At 43.8% G+C, this 14739-nt stretch overlaps 1 protein-coding gene across 3 annotated transcripts in view; it reads left to right on the top strand.

Annotated features, from left to right (window-relative positions):
• The window catches only part of DTNBP1 (dystrobrevin binding protein 1), a 179153-nt gene that overhangs the window by 40132 nt on the left and 124282 nt on the right, over nucleotides 1–14739 (top strand). The gene's annotated exons all lie outside the window — the stretch shown is intronic.

Here is a 14739-nt window from a genome sequence, read left to right as displayed (position 1 = left end):
GCAGCAATCAGCTGTTTCATGGGTGGTCAGGAGGCTGGGGGGAGGAGAGAGGATGTGCTTGGGGGAGGGGGTGGAGTGGGGGCGGGCCTGGGGCAGATCTGAGGGTTGAGCACACTCCCTCTGGCCCCCCAACCGCCCCCTGTGCACTTCGGTAAGTCAACACCTGTGCAGCCATGCATGCACTGTCCGGAGGAGGGAGTGGTGCGTGTATAACGTGGGTTCATCATCCTGTTCTGTTTCCCCAGGGAAGTGTTTGCAGCTGCTGTTCTATCGTATCTCCTCCCTTGGTGCTGCCTTGTAGAGTGTGAGGTTACATTAACAACAATGTATTAACCCTTGAGGGCTCAGCTGAGTGCTAGTTCATCATTTAGCAGCAAGGCATTCCCTGGGAAATATCCCACCTGATATCAACACGGTTGCTTTAGTGAAGCTCAGGGAGCTCATGATCAGGTCCCCAGACAATCCTCTGATTAGAACTTGTTTAAAACTTATACTGTATATTGTGACAAAGTTCCTCCTTTGCCTTGGTAGGTCCTGCGCTTATTGGTGGATTTGCTCACCTCAGAGGTTCATGGCAGCCCAGTAGTTTTGCTAGTGGCTCAAACCTGCCATTCGCTCAGCTAACCTCATCACTGGCCAGCATGAGGAAAAGGAAGTAGAACAATCCCCGCGGTCTCTGCTGATCCACCTAGTGGGTCAGAGGACAGGCCAGGACTCACGGTCCAGGTCAACTCCTCTTATATCCAATATGGGGGAGGGGGATGGCGGGAACCCGGAACCTCCCTGTACTCCAGGTTCCAATCCAGGGCCCTGTGGATCACAGCTGTCTACTGTGTTTCTTGTAACAGCTGTGTGACTGTTACAACTCTCTGGTCTACTTCCCTATGGCCTCCTCCCAACACCTTCTTTATCCTCACCACAGGACCTTCCTCCTGATGCCAGGTAGTGTTTGTATTCCTCAGACCTCCAACAGCATGTCCTCTCGCTCTCAGCTACTTGCGCACTCCTCACTGACTGAAGTGAGGTCCTTTTTAAACCAGGTGCCCTGATTAGCCTGCCTGTCTTAATTGATTCTAGCAGCTTCTTAATTGGCTCCAGGTGTCCTAATTAGCCTGCCTGCCTTCATTGGTTCCAACCAGCTCCTGATTGTTCTGGAACTGCCCCTGTTACTTTACCAAGGGAAAAGGGACCTGCTTAATCTGGAGCTAATTGTATCTGCCTTCTGTCACTCTCCTGTAGCCATCTGGCCCGACCCTGTCACAATATGTATATAATGTTTTTTGTCTGGTGAAAAAAAGTGCGTGGAACCTAACCACACTATTATTATATTTAAATTAATTCTTATGGGAAAATTGGATTCGCTTAACATCATTTCATTTAAAGTCGCATTTTTCAAGAACATAATTACAGTATTAAGCAAGGAGTTACTGTAGTCTGGATGAGTGAAATTTAGGACTGCTGGGCAAGGAGGCTGGGACCGGAATGGGAAACCTGGGGAGTGGAAACTGGGATTGGCTAAATGAAGAAAATGGGATTGGGATGAGAATCCATGGGTCAGGAATAGACAGGAGTGGGACAGGGACGGATTAGATGGCACAGGACAGAAGTGGGGGCAGAATACTGTGCCCACTGGAGCACACTCACATATTCTATGAATTAGGAGAACTGTATACTAGAATATATGCTGTTTGTATTTGTATTTGAGGGAATTATGATTTTCAGTGTTTTTGAAAAGTAGAATCACTGTTGTAAACTGTTTGCTTCAGCTTTCAAATCAGTGCCATATTAAGAACATCTGATAGGCTGCTTTCAGTAGAGGGAGAATTCAGTAGAGGGGTCTTAGTAAATGTTACAATACCGACAGTATTCTTTACTCTTTAAAATGTACTAAATTTAGTTCTATCACAGCTTTCTTGTATATTTTGCTTTAGAATATGTAGCTGAAAGCTTTAAAATTATACACTTACGAACTGCACTCTGTAGGCTAACTCTTCTGCCTCCTAGAGGTTTATACTATATATTTCTTTCATCTTGTAAATTAGAGCAAGTATCACTTATCACTGTCTTGTATGTCAGAGTTTATGGGTATTTAGAACTGAATCATTCTCAGTAGCCTCCATGTCAGTCTTCACAGTGGGCATTCCCCATCTCCAGGGGCAGGCTGACTGTATCTGTGCTCTGAGCATAGGACTGTTTCTCAGGAAGAACGCTTCAGAATTCTTTGCCTCCAAATGGCACACAGATGAAATGTCTCCCTTTGTAGCAGAGCCTTTACAGGATTTGTAAAAGATTAACTTTAACTTTTTCTTCATTGTCTTCAAGGGTTTTCTCCTCAAAACTCAACAGACACACTTGGAGAAAGAAATTCCTGCTTCCAGCCAGCACATAAGCAAGTTCTGTGCTGAGATGGTTGAAAAGGCTACAAAATATCCCCCTTCTCACAAACTGTCTTTCTTACAAAGCTGTAGCTGCCATAAAAGGTGCCAACTCCCACAACCTTTCTAATACTAGTGAGTCATTTGTTTCCTCTGGCTCCGGCTCCCTCCTCATTCTGTGTTGTCATGCCCCACTCAGCCTGGACCCAGCAGCCGGTAGCATGAGGTGAAGTGATTCAGACCTCCTTCTCTGTGAGATGGATCTACCTCCTCTCTGTATAAAATATTTAAATATTCATTGGGTGAGAGAGAGAGATTCTATAGCCTAGTGATTAGCACACTTTCTCAGGATACCCAGGTTCCAGTCCTTGCTCCAAGGAGTATTTAAGTATTTCATGCAAAGTAAAATAGCTTCAAAAGGAGAGACTGAGATACCCACCCCAGAATTGCTTTATAGTCCAGTGGTTAGGGAAATTACCTAGGAAACATGAGTTCAAGTCTTTGCTCCAAATTAGGCAGAGTGGGTATATCGCCCACCACCCAGGTGAGTGCTTTAACCACTGAACTATTAGGTATGGGGGTGGGGGGGGTGGGAAGGGCGCACCGCCACCACCCCTTTTTGCAAAAGGGCTAACCTGGTGTAGGTGCCTGATTCCAGGGGAGGGTTCACAGCTGTGAATTCCAAGCGGGGATAGGCACCTAACTGAGTTTCAGGGGCAGGGCTTTGTTTGCACCCCTTTTCTTGACACTTCCTACGGGCCAGCTTAGGCACGTCCCTGCTCTGTGTGCAGGCTTTTATGACTCTCTTGTTTTTTAGGTGCCTAACTGCCTATGCATTGTATAGGAAGCCTGGGCACCTAATGTGGGGCTGAGGATTGATTCCACTGGGTGGCAGGGCACCTGATCCTATCTCACCCGCCTTGTCTCCCTAGTCCCTTTGTGGATCTAGCCCAGTGTGACTACTGTTTTCCTTAGGGGGCAGACATGCAGGATGTTTCTGCAGATTCTTTTTTGATCTCCCTGGTAATGTGCTTTCCCTCTGCTCTCAAGGATTTGTCACAAGGACTGGTGAAGGCAGTTGCTCACATTTTGCTCTTAAAGGGGCAGCACAATATCTTAAAACCTCTCATGTGAGTCTCCCCTCTAGATCTTCTAAAGAGAAGGTTGAATCTCTAGAGCTGGGATTTTGAGTGAGATACCTGAGACTCTTAATTAAGCTTCTCAGAATTAAGCACAATCTACGACTAACTTCATACGTGCTTATGTTTTTAGAAAATGAAGCATTAATAAAATATCCTGAAAGGTTGAAGGAATGCTGTCTAGTTCTTCCTTACCTGGTTTATTAGGGTGTAATTAAGGGGGAGTGGGAAATCCCTATGAAGACATATTGGTACCTAAGGACTAAAAGGTCTTCATTACTCTGGCTAAGGTGAAGCCTGCAGCTTCATTAGTAAAAGGCCTAATCATACCAGCTGAGGGAGTATTCCTGCCAAACACATGGACAAGAGAGTGAAATCATTGAACAGACTAAACTTGGATACAGCAGCCTCAGTGCTGAGTATTGGCTGCAATCTCTTATTGTGCAGGTCTGTCCTCATCTAGGAGACAATTGTGAGAGTGCTCAAAAATTAAAAAATACATAAAATCCATTTTAAACTAGATTTTCCTAGCAGCTTTTTCAGGGCTAATGCTGCATCTGACTGATTTGCTATTATTCATAACTTTCAAAGATGTGCTTGAGGTGTACTTTTTTGGTAAGGTGAGCATACAGACAAAGCAGTCATTGAATCTTTAGATTAGAATAAGTCCCTCCCTCATTCTAGGGAGAGAGACTCTTCAAATTATCTTATATCAGCAGGTGTTCCCTTTGAAGAATTTAATCATCCAGGTTCCAGTATTGAGATCACAAATTAGGAGGAGGCCATTCTGTTTTGAGAGTTGGAAGACCAAGGTTGGGATTCTTTAGAAAACAATCCAACTCCAACTTGTGTTTTTGTTTTTAGTTTCTCAGTTCTAGGCTGATTCCATCCCTCTGAGAGGTGTTTCAGGGTGCACCCCCATCTGAGAGTGAATCACCTCAGCAAATGGGTGGTTGAGATAATCAAGGAAGTCTATGTTAGGCTTTGAAGGATTAGATTTTTGTTGGTAAATGGCAGTAAATGTTCATTTCACCATACACACAAACTGACAAAATATTTCCAATGATAGTCTAAATTTACAGATAGGCGAAGAAAGAATGCTGATTGGGAACTTATTAAAGTTTAAAGATATTTATTTGGTATATTTTGATGTGTTGACAATGTGTTTGTGAACAGTTATCAATCTTCTACCTTTTTAAATCTTAACATTTACAGTCATTAAATTGTCTGATTCCTCCCCCCCATAATTTCCTGCAACTGTGAAAATGTAAATAGATGAAAATAGGGAAAAAATCCTTAAAAGCCATAACTTTGTGCAGTTGTAAATGGTTAAAAGTTGGAAAATATGCTTAAAGAAACATCAATACTATCCATCAGAATTATTTAAAAAAATAGAATTCTGGCAAGCGTAGATGTACTATTGAACTCACTCATTGTCTTAGGTACAAGTTTACCCTTTCCTCAAAATAAACTAAAATAAACCAACACATCAGCAAGATCTTGGTAGCATCAGAAGACAAAGGGTAAAATAATCCATATCCTACCTGTGAGAATTATGGAACCAGTTCTGTGGAGAGACAGATTTTGATAAGGGCACAAGATTATTTTTGTAATGCAGAGAGAAACAATGGCAGGCAGCCCATAATGAAATCGGTATTCTTGGTGCAAATGCAGTCCATTACAGCATTTCTTCCAAAACTTCAAAGTATACAAATAATGTCCTGGAGATTCGCTGAAAATATAATCAGGACGTGTCACCCATTGAGTCCTTAGCTTCTGCTACAATAAGCATTTGGGTAAAAGTGATTATGACATTATGTGGATTTCATGATTGTAAGGAAAGGAAGGCGTGAGAGCAGCAGAGTAAGGAAAATGCACTTCAAAAAAGCAGATTTAAACAAACTGAGGGACTTAGCAGATCAAGTCCCCTGTGAAGAAAATTGAAGGGATGAAGGAATTCAGGAGAGCTGCCAATTTTTCAAGGAGACTGTATTAAACATACAACTGCAACCTATTCCAATGCAAAGGAAATTGTAGGAGGCCAGTATGGCTCTGTGACCAGGTGCCTCGGATGGGCCATACTGAGAATGCTACACTCAGGGCAGATGGCAAGTAATAGGGCAGACCATCCCCAAAGCTGGTGATTTACTCTACAAGTTGATTCACCAAGCAAATAACAAAATAGCTTCTCCAGCGCACTAGTTAACCTGAAGCCAAACAGTCCCGTTTGGGCATTCCAGCCCTTGGCTCTGATCCAGACAACCAAATCTAATATAGAGAGAGGTTATTATAAATCTATTTCGCTATATGTGGTGGTCTTTCTAATCCCAAAGGATCAGACACATATCCCCAGATCTCAGATTTTATCCAAATATCAAACTGTCAGTCAATTCTTAGTAACTAACTAAAGATTTATTAATAATATAAAAGTTATAAATGATAGATCATATACATACAAATGATTACAAAGTCCTTATATCAGGTTTGCAGCAGTGGTGGAATAGACTGCTGGCTTGCAAAAGTCTCTCTGGTAACTTCCAAAAGATTGAAAGGACCTCAGTCCGTAGTTCAAGATTCTCCTTTTAGTTGTAAATTCAGTCCAGAGAATTAGAGCAGGGAAGAAGCAACATGGAGGTGTCTCAGAGGTCTTTTTATATCCTTGGCCATGTGCATGGAAATTTATTGTCCCAAGCAAAGCCCACAGCTCCTGTATGTGGAAAGTTACTGGCCCAAGATGGAGTCCATGGTCACATGAGCACATCACATGCCCTTACATGTTTTGCTGAATCACGGGGTGGTCATTGCTTGTTTGCTGTCTGAGACATCCTCAGGAAGAGCTAGCTGAACAGGATGAGTTTCTTCAACGGTCCATTGTGAGAGTGGAGTGTCCTTGATAGGCCATCAACAGGTAGCTGTCTAGCCCTAATGTAAATTCTGCCTGGGGTTGTCACCCAGGAATATAACACATTTTTAAGATACATGTACATAGCCAATATTCATATCTTCAGATACAGAGATGATACATGCATATAAACAGGATAATCATACTTAGCAAATCATAACTTTTCAATTAGAAAAGGAGTACTTTGGCACCTTAGAGACTAACCAATTTATTTGAGCATAAGCTTTGGTGAGCTACAGCTCACTTGCATCCGATGAAGAGAGCTGTAGCTCACGAAAGCTTGTGCTCAAATAAATTGGTTAGTCTCTAAGGTGCCACAAGTACTCCTTTTCTTTTTGCAAATACAGACTAACACGGCTGTTACTCTGAAACTTTTCAATTGACACCTTACATGACATTGTACAAGTTTTGTTTCATTGTATAACAGTGGTAGCAACAATGATACAAATGGTCATCTTTCTTATGCACAGCGTCACAGGCTCTACCAGGAGCTCTTTAATGACCTGAAAATCAAAAAGTGGAAACACGGATGAATTGCTAAGGCTAATTACAAAAGAATAGCACAAGCACGTAAGGACAAAATCAGAAAAGCTAAATGATAAAATGATTTATACCTAGCAAGGGCCATGAACACAATAAGAAGAGGTTCTATAAATACATGAGGAGCAAGAGGAAGATGAAGGAAAGTGTAGTGGGGAAAGAGAGCTAATAACTGGTGACATCAAGAAGGATGAGGTGTTCAATGCCTATTTTGCATCAGTTTTCCCAAAAGAGGGTTAATGGTGACCGGATATACAATACAACATTAATAAGGAGGAAGGAACACTAGTCAAAATAGGAAAAGAACAGGTTAAAGAATGTTTAGATAAGTTTAGATGTATTCATTTTTTCAGGGCCTGATGAAATTCATCCTAGGGTACTTAAGGAACTAGTTGAAGCAAACTTGGAACCACTAGCAATTATTTTTTGTAATTCGTGGAGGATGGGTAAGGTCCTAGAGGACTGGAGAAGGACAAACATAGCACTTATCTTTAAAAAGGGCAACGAAGAGGACCTGGGAAATTATAGGTCAGTCAGTTTAACTTTGATATTTGACCTTTGGAAAGATAGAGGAACAAATTATTTTGTAAGTACCTAAAGGACAATAGGGTTATAAGTAAGGTTAAGATTTTGTCATGGTAATTTTTAGTAAAAGTCACGAACAGGTTGCAGGTAATAAAAATACATGGGAGCCGTGATCTGTCTGACTTTTACTAAAAATAATGGGGGGAGAGGGGATGTGGGGAACGAATAACAACTGGAGCCCCATGGAGGGGACTGGGAGCCCCACCGCCACGTGAGGGTGTGCACAGCCCAGGCTCTGTCCAAAGCTGTGGGTTGGGGGCACACAGCCCCAGCAGAACGCATGGGTTGGGGACGCACAGCCGCAGCTCCGCCCCCATTCCTGATAGCTGAAGCCGAAGTCAGAGGTCTAGTAAAGTCATGGAATCCATGACTAAATCGTATCCTTAGTTATAAAGAATAGCCAGCATGGATTTGTCAAGAACAAATGATGCCAAATCAACCTGATTTCCTCCTTTGGCAGGGTTACTGGCCTAGTAAATCAGGGAAGCAGTAGATGTGATTTATCTTGATTTTTAGTAATACTTTTGGCACAGTCCCACATGACATTCTCCTCAGCAATTTAGGAAAATGCAATCTAGGTAAAATTACTGTAAGGAAGGTGCACAAATGTTTGAAAGAAGAGGAGGAGGCGGGTGGTGGTGGTCGGGGACTCTCTGCTCAGGGGGACTGAGTCATCTATATGCCGCCCCAACCGGGAAAAGTGAGAAGTCTGCTGCTTGCCAGGAGCTAGGATTCATGATATGACAGAGAGACTGCCAAGACTCATCAAGCCCCTCGGATCGCTACCCCTTCCTGCTTCTCCACGTGGGCACCAGTGATACTGCCAAGAATGACCTTGAGCGGATCACTGCAGACTACGTGGCTCTGGGAAGAAGGATAAAGGCGTTTGAGGCACAAGTGGTGTTTTCATCCTTCCTCCCCATGGAAGGAAAAGGCCTGGGTAGAGACCGTCGAATCGTGGAAGTCAACGAATGGCAATGCAGGTGGTGTCGGAGCGAAGGCTTTGGATTCTTTGACCATGGGATGATGTTCTAAGAAGGAGGAGTGCTAGGCAGAGACGGGCTCCACCTAACGAAGAGAGGGAAGGGCATCTTCGCATGCAGGCTGGCTAACCTAGTGAGGAGGGCTTTCAACTAGGTTCACTGGGGGAAGGAGACCAAAGCCCTGACGTAAGTGGGGACGTGGGATACCGGGAGGAAGCACGAGCAGGAGAACGCAAAAGGGGAGGGCTCCTGCCTCATACTAAGAAAACAGGACAAACAGCAAGTTATTTCAAGTGCCTATACACAAATGCACGAAGCCTGGGAAACAAGCAGGGAGAACTGGAAGTCCTGGCACAGTCAAGGAATTATGATGTGATTGGAATAACAGAGATTGGTGGGATAACTCACATGACCAGAGTACTGTCATGGATGGATATAAACTGTTCAGGCAGGGCAGAAAAGATGGGGGAGTTGCATTGTATGTAAGAGCAGTATGACTGCTCAGAGCTCCGGAATGAAACTGCAGAAAAACCTGAGTGTTTCTGGATTAAGTTTAGAAGCGTGAGCAACAAGGGTGATGTCATGGTGGGAGTCTGCTATAGACCACCGGACCAGGGGGATGAGGTAGACGAGGCTTTCTTCCGGCAAGTCGCAGAAGCTACTAGATCGCAGGCCCTGGTTCTCATGGGAGACTTCAATCACCCTGATATCTGCTGGGAGAGCAATACAGCGGTGCACAGACAATCCAGGAAGTTTTTGGAAAGTGTAGGGGACAATTTTCTGGTGCAGGTGCTGGAGGAGCCAACTAGAGGCAGAGCTCTTCTTGACCTGCTGCTCACAAACAGGGAAGAATTAGTAGCGGAAGCAAAAGTGGATGGGAACCTGGAAGGCAGTGACCATGAGATGGTTGAGTTCAGGATCCTGACATAGGGAAGAAAGGAGAGCAGCAGAATACAGACCCTGGATTTCAGAAAAGCAGACTTTGACAACCTAAGATCCTTTGTCCATCTGATGGACAGGATCCCCTGGGAGAATACCATGAGGGGGAAAGGAATCCAGGAGAGCTGGCTGTATTTTAAAGAATCCTTATTGACGTTACAGGGAAAAACCATCCCGATGTGTAGAAAGAATAGTAAAAATGGCAGGGAGCCAGCTTGGCTTAACAGTGAAATCCTTGCTGATCTTGAACACAAAAAAGAAGCTTACAAGAAGTGGAAGATTGGACAAATGACCAGGGATGAGTACAAAAATATTGCTCAGGCATGCAGGAGTGAAATCAGGAAGGCCAAATCACACCTGGAGTTGCAGCTAGCAAGAGATGTTAAGAGTAACAAGAAGGGTTTCTTCAGGTATGTTAGCAACAAAAAGAAAGTCCAGGAAAGTGTGGGCCCCTTACTGAATGAGGGAGGCAACCTAGTGACAGAGGACATGGAAAAAGCTAATGTACTCAATGCTTTTTTTGCCTTTGTCTTCACGATCAAGGTCAGCTCCCAGACTGCTGCACTGGGCAGCAGAGCATGGGCAGAGGTGACCAGCCCTCTGTGGAGAAAGAAGTGGTTCGGGACTATTTAGAAAAGCTGGACGTGCACAAGTCCATCGGGCCGGATGCGTTGCATCCGAGAGTGCTAAAGGAGTTGGCGGATGTGATTGCAGAGCCATTGGACATTATCTTTGAAAACTCATAGCGATCGGGGGAGGTCCTGGACGACTGGAAAAAGGCTAATGTAGTGCTCATCTTTAAAAAAGGGAAGGAGGAGGATCCTGGGAACTATAGGCCAGTCAGTCTCACCTCAGTCCCTGCAAAAATCATGGAGCAGGTCCTCAAGGAATCAATTTGGAAGCACTTAGAGGAGAGGAAAGTGATCAGGAACAGTCAGCATGGATTCACCAAGGGCAAGTCATGCCTGACTAATCTAATTGCCTTCTATGACGAGATAATTGGCTTTGCGGATGAGGGGAAAACCATGGACGTGTTGTTCCTTGACTTAAGCAAAGCTTTTCACACAGTCTCCCACAGTATTCTTGCCAGTAAGTTAAAGTAGTATGGGCTGGATAAATGGATGATAAGGTGAATAGAAAACTGGCTAGATTGTCGGGCTCAACGGGTAGTGATCAATGGCTCCATGTCTAGTTGGCAGCTGGTATCAAGCGGAGTGCCCCAAGGGTCGGTCCTGGGGCTGGTTTTGTTCAATATCTTCATTAATGATCTGTAGGATGGTGTGGATTGCACCTTCAGTAAGTTTGCAGATGACACTAACCTGGGAGGAGTGGTAGATACGCTGGAGGGTAGGGATAGGATACAGAGGGACCTACACAAATTAGAGGATTGGGCCAAAAGAAATCTGATGAGGTTCAACAAGAACAAGTGCAGAGTCTTGCACTTAGAACGGAAGAATCCCATGCACCGTTACAGACTAGGGACCGAATGGCTCGGCAGCAGTTCTGCAGAAAAGGACCTAGGGGTTACAGTGGACGAGAAGCTGGATATGAGTCAACAGTGTGCCCTTGTTGCCAAGAAGGCCAATGGCCAATTTTGGGATGTATAAGTAGGGGCATTGCTAGCAGATCAAGGGACATGATCGTTCCCCTCTATTTGACATTGGTGAGGCCTCATCTGGAGTACAGTTTTGGGCCCCATGCTACAAGAAGGATGTGGAAAAATTGGAAAGAGTCCAGCGGAGGGCAACAAAAATGATTAAGGGACTGGAACACATGAGTTATGAGGAGAGGCTGAGGGAACTGGGGATGTTTATTCTTCAGAAGAGAAGAATGTGGGGGGATTTGATAGCTGCTTTCAACTACTTGAAAGGGGGTTCCAAAGAGGATGGCTCTAGACTGTTCTCAGTGGTAGCGGATGACAGAATGAGGGAGTAATGGTCTCAAGTTGCAGTGGGGGAGGTTTAGGTTGGATATTAGGAAACAGTATTTCACTAGGAGGGTGGTGAAACACTGGAATGCTTTACCTAGGGAGGTGGTTGGAATCTCCTTCCTTAGAAGTTTTTAAGGTCAGGCTTGACAAAGCCCTGGCTGAGATGATTTAGTTGGGGATTCGACCTACTTTGAGCAGGGGGTTGGACTAGATGACCTCCTGAGGTCCCTTCCAACCCTGATATTCTATGATTCTATGAAAGATTGTTCTCAAAGAGCAGTTATCAGTGGTTCGCTGTCCAACTGAGAGGATATATCTAATGGATTCCCACAGAGATCAGTCCTGCATCCAGTACTAGTCAATATTTTCATTAATGACTTGGATAATGGAGTGGAGAATATGCTCATAAAATTTTCAGGTGACTCTGAGCTTGCAAGGACTTTAGAGGACAGGATTAGAATTCAAAACAACCTTGACAAATTGGAGAATTTGGTCTGAAATCAACAAGATGAAATTCAATAATGACAGCTGCAAAGTTCTTCAGTTGGGAAGGAAAAATCAAATGCACAATTACAAAATAGGGAATAATTCACTAGACATTAGTACTGCTGAAAAGAATCTGAAGGTTACAGTGAATCACATTTTGAATGAGTAAGCAATGATTCAGTTGCAAAAAAGCTAATATTTTGGGGTATATTAACAGGAGTGTCATGTAAGATGCAGGAGATAATTGTCCCTCTCTACTTGGAAGTGGTGAGGCCTCAGTTGGAGTACTTTGTCCAGTTCTGAGTGCCGCACATTATTAAAGATGAGGACAAATGGAAGAGAGTCCAGAGGAGAGCAACAAAAATGATAAAAGATTTAGAACAACTGCGCTATGAGGAAAGAGAGAAAAACAGGACATGTTTATCTTCAGAAAGAAGACCGAGAGGGGACATAAGTCTTCAAATATGTTAAGGAGTGTTACAAAGAGAATGGTGATCAATTGTTCTCCATGTCCAGTAAAGGTAGGACAAGAAGAAATTTGCTTAAATCTCCCCTGCTGCTGATTTGGTTAGATATTAGGGAAAGCTTTCTAACTGTAGGGGTAGTTAAGCTCTGAAGTAGGTCTCCAAGAGAGCTGTGGAATCCCTATTAATGGAAGCTTTTAAGAACAGGCTGGATGAACACCAGTCAAATATAGTCTTGCTCTATTCAGTCCTGCTTGAGCACAGGGGGCTGCACTGGATGACTTCTCAAGGTCCTTTCCAACCCTACATTTATTTTTCTGTCTCTCTTCCCCTGCCTGCCCCCCAAGAGTACTCCACATTTGGACTTGTATCTTCTACTTGGGTATTCACAAATGACATATCACCTCTCCCCTGCAAATGAGAAAGTTATCAGACAAGGGAGAGTGTATTCCTTTCATCATATTATACAGGGCCCAGCAGCCAACACTAACAGCTGTGAGAAACAAGGCTTTGGGCAAACAAGAGGATGAGCTAATTACAGCCCTCTGAAAACTCTGCATTTAAATTGACATTCAAGACATTCTTTATCTCAGAAGAGAGAGGGAAGAAGATAGTGTCTGATTTGTCAAGTGATAGAACACCCCTGCTAAGATATTAAACCGGATTCTACTCCTGGGCTAATGGGTCTTCTGTGGATACCTAGCACAATTCTTTCTTTGGTTCCTGCCAGCAATTGCAGCGAATCAGTAGATAGAGATCTTGATCCAGATCTTGTAGTAGCATCTTGGTGAATTTGTTCTGAATGTTTAACAGCTACCTGATGAGTTCAGAGAAGCTTGTCAGTCAATACAGAGGGATGGGACTTGGAGAGGACACATGGATTTTAATGAAGGCTATGATTTTGTCATGGAGGTTCTGGAAGTCATGGAATCCATGACTTCCAAAGACCTCTGTGACTTCAGCATCGGCGGCTGAGAGCTGTAGTGGCAGGGAGCTGTGAGGTACCCCCGCTGCCTGAGGCAGCGGCCCCCCAAGCTCCCAGTTGCAAAGGACAGTGGGGGTATCCAGCAGCTCCCAGCCACCACAGGGGTAGGGTATGCCGCAGTTCCCTGGCACCATGGGTTGGTGGGAAGGGGTCCCTGGCCACCATAGCAGGGGGATTCCCACAGCTCCTTGCTGCTGGGGGGGGACAGGGGGACCCTGGAGCTCTGAGCCCCCACAGGTGATGAGGGCCCCAGAGTGCTCAGCTGCCCAGTCCCATCCTATTTTATCATGGATATTTTTAGTAAAAGTCATGGACAGATCTTGGGCAATAAAGGAAAACTCATGAAGCCTGTGACCTGTCCCTGACTTTTAGTAAAAATATTCATGACACAATCTTAGCCTTAATTATAACCTGTCTCATCCTGTGGACCATCAGGCTCACTTATACATTTCTAACAAATTCTTTTTCAGAAACTTGGTATGTACATAGTTGCTAGGAAGGCAGAAAACCATCAGCACTGCTTAGGGAAGTAGCCGTCTTCATTTTCTGGGCAGAAGCTTTCACTTTACTCTTCAATGCTCTACACCAAAAAGGAAATTCACAGTTAACTGAGTCAGTATGACATGCTTATGACTGGAAATGTAGTTTTGTTCCCCTAGCCTTTTACTGCATCAAAGGTCATATTGGAAGTCAACTGATGAACATATTTGCATCCGAATGCAGTTGGAAAACCAAAATAGGTACTACATGAAGAGATGCTTGAAAACACAGGGTATGTTTCATTTATCTCAGACATGGGCTAAAATGCCTTTATGCCTTTCCCACATGAGAGTAAAGATGGCAAAAAAGATTGTGAAGGATTAGGCCATGACAATAATCACCTCCTCGTTAACCTTGAAGTCTTGGTTCTTAGACTGATTTAAATGTAACAGGAACCTCCTTTCAAACTCCCAACACACACCATAGTGCCACAGGAACCTATCCTGAACCAGTATTCAGTGCTGCCTAAATACTGCTGCTCATTCTAAGAAGGTGGTAAATAACTTCATTTACACTGAAGAAAAAGCTCCTTCATGCCTTCCTTCAAATTCTTCTGGATTTCAAGGTATTGAAGAATTGGCAAGGCAAGAGTTAGTGATCCCACAGACCTGTTCTTGGAGTTTCTGGCCCTGTTAAAAGTTCACCTATTCTCTCTCCTCTGAAGTTTGTCTCATCAGAAAGGTAGAGTGGTGTTGAAAAATTCCCAGCAAGCTCTAATCCCAGACCAGCGCCCTAACCACTCAGCTATAGAGTTCTTCTCTCAATTATGTTTTTGTGAAAATAGTCAAAAGGTTTTGCTTTTCTTACAATGTGGAATGTATACAAATTTCAAAACCTTGAAAGTTGCTGTAAAACTGAATTGTTGTCCTCT

The sequence above is a fragment of the Lepidochelys olivacea genome (genome assembly GCF_965140295.1).
Source record: "Lepidochelys olivacea isolate rLepOli2 genome assembly, chromosome: 2".
In the NCBI taxonomy this organism is placed as follows: Eukaryota; Metazoa; Chordata; order Testudines; family Cheloniidae; genus Lepidochelys; species Lepidochelys olivacea.
Note: the sequence above shows the minus strand (reverse complement) of the source record. Positions and strands in the feature narration are given on the sequence as shown.